The 21,000-nt window shown below is 47.9% G+C and overlaps 1 long non-coding RNA gene across 1 annotated transcript; it reads right to left on the bottom strand.

Annotated features, from left to right (window-relative positions):
- Positions 1-251: 251 nt before the first annotated feature.
- On the bottom strand, positions 252-20,209 carry LOC147827000 (uncharacterized). Its single transcript, XR_015453184.1, has 4 exons — positions 20,008-20,209; positions 18,442-18,570; positions 9,928-10,075; positions 252-3,292 (listed from the first exon to the last, which is right to left on the bottom strand). It is a non-coding gene; the product is annotated as an uncharacterized LOC147827000 (long non-coding RNA).
- Positions 20,210-21,000: the final 791 nt, after the last annotated feature.

Below are 21,000 nucleotides of genomic sequence, written 5' to 3'. Positions count from 1 at the left end.
AGGAGGCTACGCTGTTCTGAAGCCACCCCTCCCTTCACGGGGCTCCTCTCCCAATCTTCCATGGAATCTCTGGCTGTTTCTGCCCTCAACTAAGCGGTTAGGGAGGCAAAAGGCCCATCCATCATTTTAATTAGCCAGAAGATATTGATGTTTCTCTTGAGAGTCTTCCTCGGGCCACATCTAGGGTGCCTGGGGAAGATGTTCTGGAAAGACCAGTGCTCCACACTGCTGCCCATCAGAAAAGGGACAAGATGACAGGAGGCAGAGAAGGAGACAAAAGAGCCTGGCTTTCTTGAGCCTTGAATCCCAGAAGAAACACAAAACCAAGTCTGCAACTTTCATTTAAATGGCAGTGATTTATTACTCTAGGAAGATGGTGGTGTCCGGAGGGAAAGTGGGAGACTTCCAACAAGAGACAATTTAAAGGAGATTCTTCCAAGGAGCCAGAGCTCTCCTGAATTCATCAGTGCCTGCAGGGTATGAGTGTCTAAGGGACACTCACAGAGGGGAGCACCCAGTGGAAAGGAGCTGGGGCCTCGGAGCTGGCCAGCCTGTGCTCCAGCCCCATGCTCTCTCCTGGGCTTCTTGTGGGGCCCCTCGGCAGGGAGAATAGGCCAGCCCCAGCTTAGCTCTGTGTAGAGCAGGCTGGGGGAGGAGCCAAGATACCCTTTCTGATCTTCCTGCACCTTGCTACCCATTCCCTGCCATGTAACCAGAGGGGAGTTGATAGATTAGATACACAGACAGATAGGTCTCTCACCATCCATCTCTGTAGCTACGTCCCTACTTCTTTTGCGGGGCAACTGTCTCTTCCCCACTCTCAGCCTCCCTTTTCCCCTCCACAAGCCCCCTCCTCACTCTGAAGCCAGCAGGAGATGAGCTGCCCTGAGCCAAATGGAATGGGAAACAATACTTTGACTCTGAACGTGTTTCCATGGAGCAGCTTGTGCTGAAAGCCAGACACACCAGCTTCAGACACTGAACAGCGGCTTCAGGAAGGCGCTATGGCTGCCAACTGGTGAGCCAGGCTTTTCTTTCCACCCTCCATTTCTACACCATCTGAGTCAGCACAGGCTCAACACAGTCACCTCTGGCCCACTAAGCTCCCTGTACATACACATCCTGAACTGGGTATGCAACAGTGGAGAAGAGGCCACCTTAACACCAAGGACTTCAGGAGAACCTGGAAGAAATGAAAGGTCAAGGACATTATCTATATCCAGGGTCATCTGTGCATACTCACACCCATCCTGGAGCAGCCCCTGAGGAACCCAGGATGGTGGACCTCCTAGGGATAGGGGCCCAGCAAATATGTGTGAACCTTGCTACAGATAATAAGAGCAAACTCAAGGCCTAGACAAAGCCCTAATGCAAAGGCAGATTTTCAGAAGTGAAATTTCAGATAAAGCAACAAATAACTTTCTAGTATAAGTATATCCCAAATACTGTATGGGCCATACTTTTGCTAAAAATTATTCAATGTTTATTTGAAATTCAAATTTAACTGGGTGCTTTGTGTTTTCATTTATTACATTCAGCAACCCTACCTTGGGACTACTTGACTCTACAGTCACCTTGGAAATGGTGAGAATACCGCAGGATGAAAAGATAAGAAAGAATAGTCAGTCACTTTTTTAACCCAAGGTCTTTCTTCATCTCAGCCCTGGCACACCCAAGCTCTCCACCTTGGCCTTTCTTGCCCACCTGATCCTTTAGATGCTCTGAAATCCCATGGCCTAGCTGTAAACCAATGCTTTTGTCCTTGAAGTCAGCTGCTGTGACATTAAATTTATCAAGAGGAACTTTATTAGAAAACCAAAAGAGCATACAAACATTCGAATTCATATAAAAACAAAAGTACAATAGTAATCACATGTAAGGAAGTTGAATGTCAAAGCCCTGAGACCAGGTAAGTCAAGCCATGGTCTGGTTACTCTTTCCCTTCAACTGTTCTTGGATCTATTGACTTGTTTGAGGTTTGTCAGGTGGATTCCCTTTCAGTGAAGCTGGACAGACTTTCTGGAACAGGGGTTCTAGCTGACTGCACATTTGAATCACCTAGGAACCCTTTTGCTGCCTCTCCCAGACAAATTAAATCAAAATTTCTAAGTGGGGCTCAGGTATCAGGGTATATAAAAGCTCCCAAGGTGATTCTAATTCATAGCCAGGGCTGAGAACCCATGCACACCAGAATCACCTGAAAGCCTATAAAAAAAACTATTGGTGCTTGTGTCTCACCCTTGGAAATTCTGATTAATTGGTATGAGGTGTGGCCTGGGCATTGGGAGTTTTTAAAGCTCTCCAGGTGATTTTTAATGTGCAGCAGAATTTGAGAGAACCACAGCTCCTCGCACTTTAATATACTTCCAATTTCCCAGGGATCTTGCTAGATACTGACTCAGTGGGTCTTGGGTGGGACCTGAGATTCTGTATGTCTGACAATTGCTGGGTGATATGGTGATGCTGGTCTTCAGACCACACTTGGATTAGTGAGGGCCTAGATCAGTGGATCTGAAGCTTGGACGTCCATTGGAATTATGCGGAGATCTTTAAAAACTACCTCAGCCTGGGTGCCCTCCACCCCGAGAGCTTCTGATGCAACTAGCCAGAGGTGGGGCCAGGACATTAGGACTTTAAAAGCTCCCCAGGTGATTTCGATATGCAGCCAAGGTTGAAACCTTGGCGTCATTTTACAAGTGGCCCTGTGACCCCCAGTGGGGACCACTACTCTCCACAAGCTGTTCTGACTCACCTCTGCTCCCTGCCCCAGCGGGCAGAAGATACTTTCTCCCCCTGACTCAAAAGGCCATGCCCACTAGTAAAAATTCCCTTTCTCCCTCATTGCACTGAATACACCCTCTACTTTCCAGCTGAGCTGCAGAAAAAAGATGATTGCTGGGCGGGGGATGTAGCTCAGTGGTTTCGCCGCCTGCCACGCAAGCCCAAGAACCCGAGTTCGATCCCCTGGTACCAAAAAAGAAAGAAAACTGATTGCCACATATCCTGAGAGCGTGGCTGGTCTGAACCCGCCCACCCTGCCTCGTGATTACCAGCTGTTCCCTTTGCTGAAGTGGCCTTCTCTGACAACGCCTCTGTCAAAGAGCTAGGAGCTGCAGAAAAGCAAATGTCACCAACAATCACACACAGAGAAAAGAAACTCTGTGCTTGACAGGACACCATCCATCAAAGATGCCCAGCCATTTTCACTGCTTAATAATTCCCAAGTTCCTCTTTCTTCTCCTACTTTATCCCTTTGAAATAGAGTTGCAATGACACAGGAGACAGATGTGACCTGCAGAAATCCAAAGGGAGAACATAGAATTAACAAAATGATTACTCAATTTTTGGTGTAATTTCCATAAAATTATTCATGAATTTTTTTCCCTAAAGGGTGACCATAAATACCATTTGTAGCTCATCTTCACCAATATCTTTTGTTTTCTGACAAGGCCTGTATCTTTTGTTGGAAGGTGGATGTTCCTGGTAGAAATAAATGTGAGTTCACATCTTGGGTGTATGGAGTTTGTGTAAAATATGAACTCTAATGTGTAGAATTTGCAGGTCGCTGAAGTGTCACAGTCTACTGAAATGGGTCTGGAATCAATAAGGTACACATCAAACTCAATTGTATTTAATTTTCATTGCTACCTAGAGGAAAGCCTCGCACGGCCCTATATGCATGAAATTAAACATGAAAGCCTGTCTAAAGTGTAGAAGCAATACTTAAAATGACCTGTAAATAGGGTAAATCTAGCAGCCCAGCCCATTGCAGTATTATCCTTCCTTTCTCTTACCACACTGGGGGTGACAGCCTCCATAAGAAAATCAGAAGAGACACAAGCACATGGCAGATAGAAAGGAGAATTAATGGGACTTCCCTCCTTGCATATCCTGCTGTCCCTTCCAAGTGGAAAATCACACTTGCCTTTCAATGCAGAGCAAAGAGTGGAGGCAACAATAACAAGACCCTCCTGATTTTGGCCCCCACCCCAGCTGCCCCTACCCCATGCCCCAGCTCAATTCCCTGGCCAGTGACATAGTGGAAGGCTCAGCCCCCACAGCTGACGATGGGGGGAGGGGGCAGTCGCCCACATGCACACTTCCAGCTGACACTGACCTTTCAGTCATGGAAACATTCCCCAGACCGACACTAATCAGGGGCACATCTGGTGCTTGGACGGCATCCAGATGGGGGTTTGTGTTAGTCAAGTCAGCAGATAACCCGCTGGGGAGGCAGGGGTGGGAGTAGTGCACCTCCTTGGATAGCAGTCCCCATCTTTGGCTTTGTGTATGAGATACAGTCATGCTGTGGCTGGTGAATCACAGAAGGAAGACCACCTAATCCCTGCCCCTAGCCCACTAACAGAAGAAAAGATTGGGTTGGCCCAGAGAGCCAAAGCAACTTCCTCCATTCTGCAGCTAGCCAGGGACAGTCTAAAGTCCAGTGCCCAGCTCCCAGTGTGGTGTGCTTCCCAGGTCTCTGTACCCTCTTGAAGTATAGTGTGAGCTCACAATCACTTGCAAGTTAAGGTGTTGAAAAGCATCCGGCTGTTTCTCCTCATTGAACTTCCTGTGCTTTGCAAGGCAATCATGAACTCCTTGGGCCATCTCCATCCCTCACTCCCATCCACCCACCCCAATCCTTCCATTGAAGTTACCTCTTTGGATTCGGAAGAAGGGGCCACCCTTCCTGACTAGATCCTAGACTTTCATCAGAATAAAGCTGATACCAAATCTCCTATCTCCAGAATAATGGACTATAATTGGGAGCAAGACCTCATACTAACAAAGATGCAGCCATACAGGTCAGGAATGAGAAAGGACCCTGACCAGTTCTCAGCCTCTGTCTTTGCAAAGTTTCATAAGTGTTGCAGCCATAAATAGCACTGCTAAAAAGCCAATCAAGCCAACGCAAGCCAGGATAAAAGCAACTATGTCCCCACCCACACAGAAGGCTGTCTCCAACTGTCAGAGGAACTTCTTTCCACCACCCAGGATCACTCTCATTTGTGGGCACCAGGTTTTCAGTCTATGCCAGTACAAACTTCTCCTGTACAAGCTCCAGGGACAGATTATGGGGATCAGGAATCAGATCTTCTGCCTGAATCACAAAGTGCTTACTGAGGTTTTCTAGTATAAATAATTTCTAACTGCAGAGATCTATTTATCCTTCTCCCCTTTGTTTCTTACAAATCCATAAATAAGCAGTGAAATAACCTAGGTAAATGCAAGACAGTGTGGTCAACGGTCAGTTTCCAAAGACAAGTCTAAGCTCCTTGCGAACTAATACTCAGCTTGCAGAGTTTTCCAGCCCCTTATCTTTCTGCTACATCCAGCCTCCACAGAAAGGCCAGCTTTCATCAGCCATCAGTCAGTTCTGGCCTTCCAGAATAATCAGGGAAAATACCCTCAGTGCAATTCTCCTACACATGGATAATCACAACCCCACAGAACCCTCGCTTCTGTTGCCCTATCTGAGAAATGAGCTTTATCCACCCCAGTGGACAGGACAGTAGTACCTGAGCCACAAGAACAACCCTTTGTCATCCAAAGAACACCTTGAGGGGAAAGTCAATCAGTTCCACTGTGCTCAGGAAGCCTGGGTCACACTCCACAAGATCTCCAGGCTCTGAGAAGTGGCTCACAGGTACTGTCACTCTCTCTAAGCCAGTTGGAGTCTCTGCCAGAGCCAGCCATGTTTTGTGTGTGTGTGTGTGTGTGTGTGTTTTCCTCCACCAATGATTTGGTACAAAGCCATTTCGTGTTCTGTGCCAAACCAGTAATTCGAATACTCATTAAAATCTGCCACCATCCACTGACTCAGCATTCTTCTCTCCTGGCCCAGCCAGCCTCCCTAACACCCTAGCATCCCAGCCTTCAGCTTCACTGTTTACAACACACGGGTGATTTGGATTTACAAAGCCCAGTTCCCTATGGATAAAGTACATAGATGACTCAGGATCTCTGAAAGGACTTCCTGTCCCAGGCCTTGTTGTCCAAGCCAGAGAGTTCCTCTCTTGGGGCTCAGAGAAGACAGAATTGGGGGTGGGGATCCTGTTACTGTGTTAACCACTCTGCCTCCCCCCACCCCCGCCAAACTAGAACGCTGCTTCATCCGGGTGTCCTGTGGAGGTTGAGGAAGCCTCCGGCCTGGAGCAGCTGTGGACACAGCCAGGCCACACTGCCCTCTCCCTGGTGTCTGTGTCACACTCCTTCGCAGAGAGAGCTGACCCACCACAGATACCCCACAGGCCTCCTGAATGGTTTCTTCAGACCAGCTCCAGAGCCAAATTAAACGCTTACTCTATGTCTGTAGACAAAAAGGGTTTTGACTAAATTCCATGTTTGAGAGAGTGAGTGAAATTCCATTAACGTTTTAGGGGTGGGTGAGAGGATGACAAATAACAACTTGTCTGAATGAATGTTTTACATTTCTCCCCACGGCCTCAGGAAGGTTCACAACAAGGTCATCAATGATAAAGAGCTAGACCTCCCAGCTGGACTGCTCCTTGGCCCCAAGAGGACACTCCACGGTGATAAGCTGGTGGGACTTGGAGCTGACTCGGTCTAGAGAAGAATGGGACCAAGTTGCTGAGAAAGGGAGCCAAGTTCTCAGAGACAGAATATCGAGGAGGGAGACTGATAAATGGGGTCAGAGCAACTCCTGTGGGGTGGGGAGGAGAAACGGACAGTGCCGTCAGGTAAGGTGTACAGCTGGCATGGTGAGCTCCAAACACCAAGGCTTCAGCTATTAGAAGGCCCTTCAGGCAGAGATAATAAAAATAATAATACTAATGATAATAGATGTTAAAGGTTCACTATGCCAAGAGAGTTTCTATTAGAAGAACAGAAACCATCACATGCCCATTTTACAGATGAGAAGATTGAGACTTTGAAAGGAAATTAAAGACACATAGCTAGAAAGTGAAAAGGCCAGGATTCAACCTACAGTTTATGTAATCAGAAGGCACACGCCTGCCACTCCTAGTGCAAGCAGTGGTAGAAATGGTGGCCATATCCATCAGCCAGTTAGACATGAGTAATGGAGGAGGAGTGGTACTAGCACTAGCTGGGAGGAGTTCTAAGATTCCAGAAGGCAATGTTTGGCTTCATACTGACCAACAAATTAGTCACTCACTCCGTGCAGTCCCATTTTCAGGAAAAGCGTGTCATGACACTCATCAAGAGTGTTTTGCATTCTCGACAAGTGAGGTGCCTGTAATATCTGCACTCTGGGAGGCTGAGGCAGGAGGATGGAAAGCTCAAGTCCTACCCGGAAAATTTAGCAAGACTATCTCAAAATAAAAATGTCAAGTGCTATGGATGCCACTCAGTACAAAAGTACTGGGTTCAATTCCCAGGACTGCAGAAAGATATCTTTTTTAAGTGTTTGTATTTGATGGCCAGATAGAATTCCAACACTCCTACCAACAAATCATAACTAAGCATGGTGGGCTGTGCTCAGACTTCTTAGCAGAGGCCTTTGATGTCCCATCTGTAAAGCATGACACCAATCCATAATTTCTCCATTTCTAAGAGTCTTGGAGGAAACAGTAGGCCCTGGGGACCCTCAGAATATGACACCAGAGCAGGATGAGGAGGCTCTCACGCACCTCATCCTTACCTAGGAATATCCTCTAGTTTCCCATACCCTGCCCTCCCCAAATTACCCACCAGAATTTGGCCAAAGGCCTCAAGAAGTCCACAGTGGGGCAGAATCAGGGCAAGGGTCAGATATTCACTTTCAGTTGATTGTTTGCTGATTGCATTCAGCTTGGTCTGCTGCGGCCAAATACATCACTGTCTACAGCCAGAGGCTGGGGAAAGGGGCAGCAACTCAGAAGTACATATAGGGTATTTAAAGCATCTTGCAAAGAAAAAGGCATGGGAAGTTAAACCAGAGAAGGAGGTGCAGTGGCAGAAAGTTAAGAGATCTAAAGAGTCCCCAAGGTACCAGAAGGACCAACATAGTAAGAGTTTTAAGAGGTGATAAAGGTAACTTGCTGTCAAAGGAGGCAGATATTGCTAAAGAAACAAGTGAAATTAATTCCTTTCTCAAGCCGCTATAAAGGTGAATGGCTACCAGATGGTCAAGCAGAGGTACCTGTCCACAGGCTGCTGGAGAGAAAAACAAATGCAAGAAGAAATTGGATCCCCTACAGAGCAGGTGAGCAGGAAATTAAAATATCTGTACCCTGACCACAATGCAAGACCACACACGTTCATGAAGAGGCTGTGAGGAAGACAGCAGCAACGTCAGCACTGATCCTCTGCCTGCCGGCCCACGCCCAGAGAGCTAGTCCCAAACCTCATGGTTGCAGAGGAAAGGGCCTTCTGAGAAAGGCCAGCAAAACCAACAGAGATGAAAAGGAGACAGCAGAGACCTAGACCGTGCCAGGAAAACCTAGCACACAGCCCAGAGGCATCCCCGCCGTCTTGTCCTAAGATACTAAGTACTAGGCTCTTTGACCCCGATCTCTCCACAGGCAGCTCTGAAATGTCTCTCGGTGATTCTTCCCTCCCAAGTAACACCTTTCCCTTAAGTGTGGGCTGGACCTATTGACTTGCATCTAATGAATAGAATGTGGGACAAATGATAGAATGTCACTCCCATCAAAAACAAAATCTCCCTGCTGGAAATAATAGTGCATGCCTGTAATCTCAGTACTCTAGGAGGGTGAGGCAGGAGGATCACATGTTCAAGCCCAGCCTGGGCAATTCACCAAAACCCTGTCTCCAAGGAGGGATCTAGCCCAGTGTGAAGGCCCAGGTTCAATCTCTAATACCACAAAAAAAAAAAAAAAAACCCTTCCTGAATTTGTAGCCCCACAGACTCCCATCTCTGCCCCTGATTTGCCTTTTTCAGGTCAGATTGTGGCCATGGGTGACTTATTTTTCATCCTCTCTCCCCATCCTCCTTTCCTTGGGCTCGTTGCTACATTCTTCCCTAGAAAACACACACACACACACACACACACACGCACACGCACACCAGGAGTAGGAGGGACCTCAGCCTCCTCTTGCCATTATTCAGCTCCTTCCCAATCAATCTCCTGCCAACCACAAATTAGCATTACACAGGCATTTACAGTGCGGTCCTCGGGATAGATGGAAGCGGCTAATCCTTCAGAAAGGGGCACCGGGTACAATGGTGAGAGGCCCACAGCCTCCCCTCCCAGGGGGTTTTCCTTTGCAGCACTTCCAGCTCTTTTGTGAGCTTTCCGAGTCAACCACAGATGGTGGAGTCGCAGGGCCTTGAGCAAAGTGGAGACAGGGAGCCCAAGGTGCACTATGCTTGGCAAATGGCTCCACGACGCACGTTCCTGAGCACTGGGCTTCTCCCAGGCGGAAGGCTGCTGTGAGTTGCTGGCTGCTCAGAGCTTCCTCCTGGTCTTTCCCTGCACACCCTTCCCTCTTCCTTTTCCCACTACTGAATGGCTCCAGGTGGAACCCACGGGCATGACCTCCCCCGGGCCAGGCTGTGTGGTTCTAACCTGTCAGACCCTCTCAGCAACTTGGCAGAACTCCGGTGCAGGGGGGGCTTTGTGTTTTGCTTTGTTGTTTTGTTTTTCTTAAGGGATCGATTTGGCCTTCTGAAGTCTGATTGCAATTCCTGATCCCAAAGGAAGGCAGCCTCAGCTGGACTCTCAAGGCCGTTCTGATCCCCTCACTGCCCCTAGTCCCCAGGGCCCTGTACTTGCTGCCCTTCCTGCTGGCTTGCAAAGGCTGGCTCTGGCCGAAGCCTGCTCAGAAGCTCCCAGCTCAGCTGTGAGCCTTATCCTGCAGCTGGCTCTGGAAACCAGGGGAGCCTGCAAGAGGGGAAGCCTCTTATCACAAACATTTCCTGCCTATTCCCTCCGGACCCTGCATACCACAGCCCTTCCCTGGCTCGCTGGGCCACCAACGCAGCCACACAGCACTAACAACCTCTTCACAAAGAACTTGCAAGGCACAATCCACAGGATGTCTCCACTCCAGCTTCTTCGCCATCTTCACTGCCTCCTCCAAGGAGCTCAGAGGCTCTGACAGGGCACCCACAGATTCAGCCACCAAAGCTCAGGAAGTCAGGTGCAACCTGAAGGAAAGAGGACAAAGGGCTGGTAAGGGTTTCTACTTCAAATAGAAGCACTGACTCACTACTGGAGCTTTGCCCACCTCCTCTAGGACCCCCGCCATGCTCAGAACAGAGTTGGGAGACAGCCACACCCCTAGGAGCACCCTGAGCCTGTCCTGAGCCTCCAGGGTGTGTGCACATGTGTGCTTCACATGAGGTTCCAGCATGTGGCCTCTGGCTGGTTTGTGAGCCAGGGCACCAGCCCAGCCCAGCTGAGCACACCAGGTCACGGAGTTCCTGGTCCCTCTCCCCTCCCCACACCTGGGGCACCCTAGTCCCACCCCTCCCCACAGCCCACACGGGCCCTCTCTGCCGCCTGCCCCAGCTTTCTGTGTGGTCTGAGCCCTCTGCCACCAGAAGAGCCAGGGAAGGAGGGATGGGCCTGCATGTTTACACTCAAGCATAACTGAACCCTTATTTTAAATAAATACAACTTTTAGCCAGTTTTTATTTCCCCTTTCTTTCAAATAGCAGTTTTCTCCCTCTTCCCCCGCCTCCTCGTGGCTAAGGCTTTATCTGTGGGGCCACCCAGAGAGGGGTCATGGGAGGCAGGGACAGAAGCCAGACGGACCCCAATTCTTAGTGTCTTTTCAGGCCACAAGTCAGTCTCTCTCTCCTCTCTCTCTCTCCCTCTCTCTCTCCCTCCCACAGAGCCCTGTGGTTCTTATGGGTTTGGGGATATCCATGCCTGAGGAAGAGATTAAACAGGAAGCCAGGCCCACCAACAGGCTGCCCATCTGCTCCTCCAGTCCTAGGCTTGCCTGCCTCCATTCTCCCACCCCACCATGAAACTGCTGTCCATCTGTCTTCCACTCTGGCCTGTCGTCTCTCTGACTCCCCTGTTGGAGCATCGTCCATCTGTTCCTCCCATAGGACAACCCTCTCTATGTCTCCTTTGGGCCCTTGTAGATCGGCCTTCCCCATGAGATGTTCCATCTGCCCATCACCCCCCTGGGCTGTCATTCCACCAAATCCCCTTGATCACCATTGCTTGTCCATCTGCCTCCATCCACTGGTCATGTTTTTGCCCATCTGTCTCCCTGAATGGAGTTAGCACTGATAGGTGGGAACCGTTCAGATTCCATTCCACAACAATAACTGTGGCCACAATCAATTGTCTACCATGTGCCATGCACTGTACAGTATGTACCTCTCCCCTTGACTCCGCCAGCAGTGCCATAGATGTGCGTATATTTCCTCATTGTACCTATGAGGAGACTGAGGCTCAGAAGAGTTACATAGCTTGCCTGAGGTCACATAGCTCCCAATGGCACATGCAGGGTACAGAACCAGCTTTGCCCATATGGAATGAGGGTGAGGACACAGTCTCCCTACTCCTTGACCCCAGGATATAGAACTCCCCCTCCCTGGGCCTCTCTACATATTTAATTCACACTTTGCTGCTGGATGTTTTCAGACTGATGAAGTTTCCTCCCTGCCCTGGCTCTGCACAAAAAAAGTGAGCAAAGAAAAAGCAGCCAGATGTGAGAGCAATTCAAGTCTTTTTTTGAGGATGAGGAGTGATGTTAAATAAATATCCAATGGTATTCTTTCTGCAAAACGATCCATTTTCATGGCACCCAGGAGTTCGTCCAAGGGTCTCTGGGTCACTGGGGAAAAATGTTCCGTGTGTTTTGGCTCCATATTCTTCAACTGGCCACAAAGAGCTAATTCTTCCAATTAATGAAATCAGCACCACTGATGGGGATGTACTGACAATTATTTTCAAGACGAATATATTCTCACCAATAGTGGGGCTGATAGGTCCAAAGGATTTGGAGGCTATAGGACAAAGGTTCCCCAGCATCCAGAGACACTGAGTCTCATTCATGGTGGCCAGGATGTTGGCCACTGCCTCAAGGGACGCCCCTCTCCACCCGGAGCCATGGAGGCTGGACTGGGTCATGTGTGTTGAGGGGCTGCCTATCAATGGGCTTCTGTATGGCCTCGCCAGGTCCCCAGCACCCCACCCACATGCCCGAGCCATAGCCCCTTCAGGGCTGGTTTGAAGGGCCTATTCAGCACTTAGGATTCCCTAATGGGAAGTGAAAGAGACAGACAGATGCTTCTGTGGAGCTGTGGAAAAGCTAGAGGCCTAGAGAGACGAAAGGAAGCCTGAAGCCACAGGGAGGATCCCAGCAAAAAGAAAGAAGCCAAGCTAGAGACTCTGGAGGATAAGAAGGAAGAAGGGAGGGGGGAGCCAGTAGGAGAGCTAGAGAGGGAGGGAAGCAGGCCGGAAGGAGGCCCCCAGGCAGAAGGAGAGTCCTAGCTGGGAGACTGACCAGTGCCAGAAAGTAGCGTGGAATGTTTTAAAGCCACAGATTTAATTTCCTGATGATGTTTTTTTCACATATGAGCAGCATTTTTCATTCACTAAGTAGATGCATCAGCTATGGAAAAGTGATCCAGCCTGTGCTGGGTGACCAGGCCCAGCCTAAGCGTGGACAAGCCCACAAGGCTGGACCAAGGTCAAGCCAACATTTCATCTCCTTCTCTACCCTCTAGAGAATAAGGATATATGTTGCTCCACCAGTCCTGCAAGAGGAGAAAGAACAGTCTCCAGCAGCTCTCATGAATTCGTGATCATTGAAGGCCACAGGTTAATTCACCCCTGTTAATTACTCCTGTGGTTTCTGCTTTCCTGCCTGAATCAGAAATTCTGAGCTTTGAGGGCCACAAGTGAGAAGCTTAAGGAACCAAAGCCCAAACTTTCTCCAGAGTATCTTACACTATCACCACCAAACTTCCTAAAGCCTCATTTCCCTGCTTAAAATCCATCTGAGGCCTAGGTTTACCTGTGAGCCAGGGAACCCTGGACCTCTGGAGTCCAGCTGTTCAAAGTGTGGTCCAAAACCAGCAACCCCGGCATCACCAGGGGCAGTTCATTGGGCCTGCTGAATCAGAAGCTGCATTTTTCAGGCAGCTCCTGTGTTCCTGACAATATGAGAAGCCCTGCTTCTGACTTCTTCCAACCCACTCTGGCTGACTGCAATTGTAAAATTTGCCAAAGACACCCTTCACCTTTACAGTTCTGGTGCTGCTTCGTGACATACTTCTGGAAGATGCTTCCCCTGGTACCCACTTGTGCAAATCCCAACCCACATCCTAAGACCCAATTCAAGTGCCCTCCCTTCCACAGAGCCTGCCCTTCACACCTTTTCCCTCCCTTGCCAGAGCGTACAGCTCCTATGGCACTTTGTTTGATTCACCCTTGGATGCTTTTGCACTTTCTGCCTCACATTTTGGCTACTCTCATGCTTATCAAGGGGGCAGCATTGTTTAGTCATTACAGGACTCTTGTCCCACTGTGATACCAAGCAGGTGCTTCACCTCCCTAGACCTCAGCTCCTTGTCAGTAAAATGGGGGTAATAATTATGCCTACTCAGAGTTGTATGAATTCTTTATAAATATATTTATTGAATACCTATGTTCCAAGCAACAGAGATACAAGTGTGACCAAAAACATAGATCTCTGCTGTCATAAAAAAGAATAGCCCTTATGAAGTATTTAATACATAGTGAATTCTCAGTGAATTTCACCCATCATTCTCATGACTCATTTGTGTAAGGCAGGGACCACATTTTATTCTTCTGTAAAGATACATATGTGTTATCTCACCAACTCCTAAGACAACTTTGTGTATACCAAGTGCTTAATAAATGACGGGTGACTTAATGAAATGACCCAAAGAACAGTGTTCTCACTTGCACAGTAAATGAGAGATGCTACCCATAAAACCCAGTTACCCAACACAACACAGCCTTCCGAGAGCTGACAGATGGTTTTGTGCCCCTTTTCCTAAAGCGACAATTGGTTTATTTGTTCTTAGTGATGATTGTGGTTGTCGTGTTTCTGGTCCTCATTGGTTGAAGTCCTGTTTCCTCCACTTGGTTCTCATCCAGTCCTTTCATTCTCTCCTTTCTGCTCCGCTCTCCTCTGAAAGGGCCACTTTTTCTCTTAGCCATCTTTTTAAATGTTTAGCTGGCCATAAGTATTTATTTTGTTTTAACTTCTTTGTATAACTTAATTCAACAATCTTATTAATACTCTTTTGACTCCCCCAAAAGTTTTTTCTTTAAAATTCTCATTCTGGGGCTGGGGATTTAGCTCAGTGGTGCCACCACCTGCCTTGCAACCGCAAGGTGCCGCATTCAAGCCCCGGTACAAAAATAAATTAATTAATTAATTAATTAAATAAAATTCTCATTCTGTGTTTTTGCCTCCAAAGGAACACCCTGACTGAGTTTTCTAACAAGAATGACACAATTCTTTCCACAGCTATGCGAAAGGAGAATTGGAAAACCAGTAGAGTCACATTTGTTCTGCTCTGTCGCCTTGATCCTAACCGCAAAGTACTGCTGATGGGCACACGTCCCCACCTCTCCCACTGGCCATGTTTCTCAATGCTATCTCTATGAAAAATGTTCTCTTTTCTGGTTAAATCCCAACAGAAAGTGGAATAAATGCCATAAAAGAAGCTCATTCAAAATGAAGGTCATTCCAGAGTCCTATTCCTTGGATTACAATGGCCCCTTATATAACATTGTTTTGGGGGTTTTTTTCAGACTCAATTATGGTACTTATTATTTTGATCAATAAGCATTTTCAATTTCCACTGAGAGTCGAATGTGGTGACCTGGTTTGGTTTAGATGCAACTCAAACATTGCCTGGCTCCCTTGGTTGCATCCATCTGTAATTTGCATGTTTCAAACTTCTTTTTATTATCAAGGGATAAAATAGTGTTCATGCAACCAAGCTCCCTCTTGCCCAGTAGGAAAAGATTTCCTTTCCTCTCCCCGCCCCCCCTCTCCCCACCCCCACCCCCCCGTTCACCCTAGCTTTAAGAAGGGGGAAAAGACAAAGCCAGCAGTCTGGGATTTCAAGGAACTGAAGGAAATGAGACCTCGGGCAAGCAGGAATGTGATCTCCATGGGAAATTTCTGAGAAGACACCTGCCCCTCTGTGGGTCCTAGAGGAGCAGCCGCAAGGGAGTGGTATCTATCACGTTGGAAAGCAGGGCACATAAGCAGAGCACCAGTAAGTGCAGAGGGCTTTACCTGTGGGAAAAGGACATCCGGGGAACTTTCAAGCCCCGAGGGTAGGCACCTCGAAGCTTCCAGCTTGAGTAGACAGCTGGAAACTCAATATTGCCCAGAGTATCGGTTACCTCACAGACTGATGCCCCATCCTGCTCAGATACAGAGGCCAGGTGAACCTCTGCCAGGCAACTATGTGCACCTTTGAATTAACCTTCAGAAATGTCCATTGGAATTTCCTAGAAGGGGAAATTCTACCCAGTAGGGGGAAGGATATAAGAGTCATCAAGATAGAATTTGAGTATGACAAAGGTATCAAGAGGTTCCCACTACTGTCTTGGTCCAGGAAATAAAACAACAGTGAGGTCAGTCTTTAGATCATGGAGATAAAAGCAGCACTCCCGCCAAACTGCTGCTTGAGGCCTCCTTTCCAAGACACACACACACACACACACACACACACACGTACACTGTTTTGGCATCAAACATTATAGGGGTGTAGCTCAATAGTAGAGCACATGCTCAGCATGTGTGGGGCCCTGGATTCAATTCTCAACCCCTCAAAAGTCCTTGATATTCAAGCATCAAAATATGAGAAATCTTCAAATCCTGATCAAATCTTGAAATTTTTTTTTTTTTTGTACTGGAATCATACTCAGGACTTTGTGCTTGCCAGGCAAGTGCTGTGCCACTGAGCTAAATCCCCAGCCCTCAAATCTTAATCCCAGACACAACTAAGTCACAGAATCCTATTTAGCATCCAGGTGTGCATTCTCTCCCCATTCACTCTGAGTCTGCTACCAAACTATCCTGCTCCATACCTTCATCATACATTCTCCATCAGCATTTAGAATCGACACACAAATACACTCGATACCTCCTGAGATACAAACAGTCCCAAGACATGGTCTCTGCCCTCAGAAGTGTATTTTCTAGTGGGAAATACAGGTACATGAGTTCATAACAATAGAAGCTACTGCTTGTTGTTGTTTTTTTTTTCCAGTACTGAGGATTGAACCTAACATTTTTACCACTGAGCTATATCCCCAGCCCTTTTTTTTTTTTTTCCAAGATAGGGTCTCAGTAAGTTCCTCAAACTGACCTCAAACTTTCAGTCCTTCTGCTTCAGGCTCCTGAGTAGCTGAAATTATAGACATGAGCCACCAGGCCCGACTATGATAAGCTTTTGAGAAACATTGGGGTGCTTGTGGTAACCAGCCTCCTAGAGAGTTCCCATTACCCCTACTCCTGGTATTCATAAGCTTGTGTACTCCTTTTACATTGACTAGGGCTGACATGTGTAACTAATAGGATTTGTGGCAATAACGGTGTATGACTTCTGAGGCTGGAACATAAATGACAGAGCAACTTCCACCTTGCTGTCTCTTAGATCATTCACTCTAGGGATAAAGACTTTCAAGAAGCCCTACTCTTCAGGAAGAGCTCTTAGGGAGGAAATGAAACCTCTGACCTACAGCCATGTAACTGGGCCACCTTGGAAGTAGAACTTTCAGATGACTATGACCCAGCTAAGATCTTGCCTGCACCACCAGGAGAAACCTCAAGCCAGAACCACCCAGCAAGCTGCTCCCAAATTCCTGACCCACAGAAACTGTGTGAGACAATGTTTATGGTTGGCTTACACCACTATGTTTGTGGGGTAAATTGTTAAGCAGCAACAGGTAATGAATACAGTGTTCCGTGTTCATTTCATATTGAATCCTTATGCCAGTCCTATTGGGTATTTATTATTGTTCCAAACTTATAAATGAGGAAATTGGATTTTAGAGAGGCTAAAATAGGAGGCAAAATCAAAGCCAAAGGCTAAATCCACCAAACTTCTAAGCTGGTGCTCTTAACCTCTATGAAATAAAATGGTTCAGGTGCAAATGTAGACACACAGGGAACAGAAGGTTATAGTGGGAGAAGCAGTGAGCCCTACCTGGGAAATCTGCAACTGCAAGTGAAGAGGAGTCAAGGAAGACTCATTTAAAAACATAATGCTTGCAGTGAAAATGAAGGGAGAGCAGATGTTCAGCAGGTGGGACACTGGGGAGAGGGGTTCTCAAGGGAGCAGCCACAGCAGGGGTGGTGAGGTGTTGAGAGCCTGTCTGGAGTCTGTAGACCAGGAAGAACTTACACCAGTGATGGGGAACCTTTTAGAGACTGAGTGCCCAAACTGTGACCCAAAACTCACTTATTTATTGCAAAGTGCCAAAACTGCAGTTATATCTGAACTGAGGTTTTAGTTTGGAAAAACAATGCATACACCTTGTGGCGTCATCACAGAGAGGGCTCGGTGTGCCTGCTGTGGCACACATGCCATAGGTTCAACACCACTGCCCTAGGCAGTATTGCAAGTTTGCTAGGAAAAATCTGGTTCTAGCCCAGGAGCCATTCATGCAGTCACAGGGCCTCCATGATCACTAGAACTGGCACCTCTTACAAACTAGACTCCCAATTGCTGCTCTTGATTCACTCAAATCTCCTTTAGGTCCCACTTTTTTTTTTTCAGTACTGGAGGTTGAACTCAGGGCCTTCACACTAAGCTATATCCCCAGCCCTTTTTTATTTTTTATTTTGAGACAGGGTCTCAGTCACCAAGTTGTCGGGCTGGGTTCAAACTTATGATCCTCTTGCCGCAGCCTCCCACAGTCTGGGATTACAGGTGTGCACCATCATTCCCAGCTAGGCCCCCACTTCTTATCTAGAAGAGTTCTCTTCTACAGATTCGGCTTCCTGACATGTTTGATATATACCTCCGTTCTTCCCAGCAGGCAATACTTGCTCCTTACACAACTGGTTATGATATTTACATTTGCCTTCACTATCCACCCCTTATCTACTCCAAAATATCACATGAGCCTCACTTTCTTCTTTAGCAGGGCTACTAGAATATGGCAAATCAGAGAGATTAAGAGGACTAAGTGTGTTAGATTTCAAAAAGTTCCTTGTCTTTCCTCAGAAAAGCCTTCTGGATACATCAGTGGATTGCAAATTAGAGAAGCATAGTATGGCAGACGTGTAGCTAGTGTAATATCCACACACAAAGGCCACTGACCGCAGGTTGATGTTAAGTTCTAGAGCACAGTCCATATTGACATGACCAATGACTCTGCCCTCAGCCTTCTCCAGGCAACATTTTTTTTTTCAGTACTGGGGATCAAACTCAGGACCTTGCTTTTGCCAGGCAGGCACGGTGCCACTGAGCTACATCCCCAGCCCTAGGCAACATCTTTTAAACCAGTAACTTGATTGGAGATGTAGAAATGAGGTTTATCAAATTACCTGGTGGCTGAAACTGGGTAACTTCCAGGAACCACCCAAGTTGGCAGAACCGGGAACTGCCTGCCTCTTAGAGGGCTAGTATGGGCCGCATCTGCCAAGGTGAATCCAGTCAGAAGGCAAGGTATTTCACTGCAAAAATGCATTATGGAGACTTATGAGTCAGTGATAATTCCAAAAGTTAAAGAGCACCAATGTGGCTTTCTGTTGAGTAGGGGAAGGGAGGAGCAGCAGTTGGGCTCTGAAGGCTCACTGCTGAGATTCTCTGGCCAGACTACCACCCAGGGCTGTTTTAGCAACTCTACTCCATTAAATGTGTTTGGGTTCCCAGAGCCTAGCCTGCCCCCCGCCCCCGACTGAGACCACAGCCCTTAGAAGGTAATGAGAATCCTGAGTGCCAAAGTTGGGAAGAGCTTGGGAAGGAAAGCTCTCACCCTATCCTTGCTGATAAGAAGGCTAAGAGTAAAGCTAGCTGACAAGTGATTGGAAACAGGAGTTCCCAAACCCTTTAACCTTTCCCTGCCCGGCCAGTGTGTGCTGGAGTCTCCAAATGGGAGGCCCATCTCCTTGCTGGTTCCCTATCTGCATCAGGGCTCACTGCCTCCCCACCACCAACCTTTCTGCCTACCTCTCTTTGTCCTGATAGGTCACTGAATGCTGTGCTTCTGCCTGAAAAAACAGTCTCTACCCTGACCTGCGAAGGACCCCCTACAGGTCAGCCAGGGAGTGTCCCCTCCTGAGCTCACCCAAGGACCACTCCTGTGCTCCTCAGGGATGCTGTTCTACCAGGTAAAGTTTGCCTCTGCTTTTGTTTGTGGGTTCTGGGTGGGGAGACCCCAGACCCAGTCTGAGGAGCCTAAGTGAGGGCCATTCTTTGCTGCCCTGCGATGGCTGTGGAATTCTCCTAGAGGGCTTCAGGAGTCACCCCAAACCAGACATACTTTGCTAATTCATCCCAAAGGGCCTAGGTATTGCCTGCTATGTGAACAGGCCTCTTTCAGGGACAGATGACTAAGGGTCTGTCCCCAGCAATGGCTAACATAACTGAAGCTAAGAGGCAAGTGGCCTCGCTTACCTTGAGGTGGGAGGGCATTAAGCAAAAACCAGGTTTAAGAGCCACAATAATTAAGTGTAAAAGAAGCTTCCTTCAGTAGAATGGAATTCAGATAAACTGCCATTATCATGCAAAGCAGATTTGCACCTTAAAGCCCTTACCCAAACAGGCAGTTTAATTAAATCCCTAATCTCCTCCGGCCTGTTCTGACCTCTTCCCTCCTCCCCTCTACCCATTTCCCTCCACCCACCCACCAACAGCCAACTAAGAGATTCCATTTAAAAACTCTAAGCATACCAAACATACCCAAAACTGGTGGGCCTTGGGATCTCTTTGAGGGTCTGGTTGCTGTGTTTGGGGTGTTAGCTCTCTGGGGGTCAGGCAGTCCTGAGTAGGATCTTAGGTGCCAACAGTGACAGTGAGCATGGCAGTGGTGATGCTAGAAATGGCAGCGTCACAATGCAATGAGGGCAGCAGGCATTACACAACCCCCCAGAAGCTTGATGCCCACTTACCAACCAGTCCTTGTCCGGAAAAAGTCAGCATCTTCACTACCCACAGACAGTGGATGGCAGCCCTAACGGATGGGGATGACATGCTGGTGCTGATCCACAGGAGGCAGGGATGGGTGTTCCCGTGTCTGAGGCTGCACTGGCTCCGTGTTGTGAACACTGGGACAGACACTAAACCTGTTAATGAGAACCAAGTGGGCTGGGGGAACGCAGCCCAGGATTGGCTTTAGGCAGAGGGAGAGGTCAAGAAAAGGACGAATGAAATGAATGAGCTGGGAGTGGCAGGACTGGGCACACTGCTAGAGAAGAACCAAAGAATCCTTTCTGGTGTCTACATTGTACTTTAAAAGCTAGTCTTCCTACAGGGAAAGAAAGAACAGAAATCACATATCTAGTGCCACATGTGTTCCACTTTAATCTTGTAATCGCGTTCTCTTTTTTTCCCACTAGAGGAAACTGAGAAGCAGGGAGGTAAAGTGACTTGCCCACCGGCACTTGGCCTGGCCTGTGATCAGCAGAGCCAGGATGCAAACGCCAGCCTGCCTTCCTGAAAATGGATGCTCTTTCTGCTAAACCACAGATCAGCCTCAGGGATTATCATGTGGAAGCGGGAATTAGCCACCCAAGGGTACTCTTCATCTTGTGCCAGCCAAACTCCATCTCTTTTTCTTGCAACCAGAATAGTTCCATGAAGCAGTCCATCTCGTCTGAGAAAGGGTTTCAGCAGGAATGGGAGAACCAGCCCTCAGCCCTGAGAAAGATGCCGGACAAGGGACGAGGCATGTGCAAGCTTTCTGATGTTCAATCCCCACAGGCTGAAGAGTCCCAGAGGAAATTTCCCTTTAGGAAAGGAGCGTTCTGGCCATTGTGGGGGAGGGTGCATCTGTAAGTCATATAACAAACACCAGACCTCTCCGTTTTATACCTCATTCCTTGGGTGGGGGTGAGCAGAAGAGCCATCTCTATTTGGGAAACAGTGAAACTCAAATCACTGTG

This window comes from Heterocephalus glaber, unplaced genomic scaffold (genome assembly GCF_053883595.1).
Source record: "Heterocephalus glaber isolate CG9 unplaced genomic scaffold, H.glaber_assembly_v1.0 deba00001457, whole genome shotgun sequence".
Lineage (NCBI taxonomy): Eukaryota > Metazoa > Chordata > Mammalia > Rodentia > Bathyergidae > Heterocephalus > Heterocephalus glaber.
Note: the sequence above shows the minus strand (reverse complement) of the source record. Positions and strands in the feature narration are given on the sequence as shown.